The sequence below is a fragment of the Penaeus monodon genome, chromosome 23, assembly GCF_015228065.2.
Source record: "Penaeus monodon isolate SGIC_2016 chromosome 23, NSTDA_Pmon_1, whole genome shotgun sequence".
Lineage (NCBI taxonomy): Eukaryota > Metazoa > Arthropoda > Malacostraca > Decapoda > Penaeidae > Penaeus > Penaeus monodon.
The window spans coordinates 35,095,743-35,096,107 of NC_051408.1; the positions used below are offsets into that span (position 1 = coordinate 35,095,743).

General features: G+C 32.9%; 1 protein-coding gene across 1 annotated transcript in view; it reads right to left on the minus strand.

The window, feature by feature from the left end:
- Positions 1–365, minus strand: part of LOC119587959 (heterogeneous nuclear ribonucleoprotein M-like) — a gene marked incomplete in the record, with an annotated part of 57,205 nt that overhangs the window by 3,259 nt on the left and 53,581 nt on the right.

The window sequence follows — 365 nt, forward strand, 5'->3', positions numbered from 1 at the left end:
GTAACCTGAAAATTGTCACCAAATAAACCGAAGTATGTAACACATCACCTCATCAGCCCACTTCCTTCAAATATGCACTTCTGGTACTCTCACTTATTAACTGCAGAAGTTAATAGAATATCTACAAGGATCTCAAAAACCTAAACAATACACCTTAAAATTCTAATTGGAATATAATACCATTGTGCACCTATTCCTAATCCAGCCTCTCAAATTAAAGCCAAAAAAAGACGGATATATCCTGACCTGTCTCGAAGATTCTAAACCTAATCACAATCCTAGTTTTGAACATTTGCACAGAATTTGTACTAATATGATCATAACTGATAAAACTGAAGCATAATGAAGATTTTCTTATATTCATT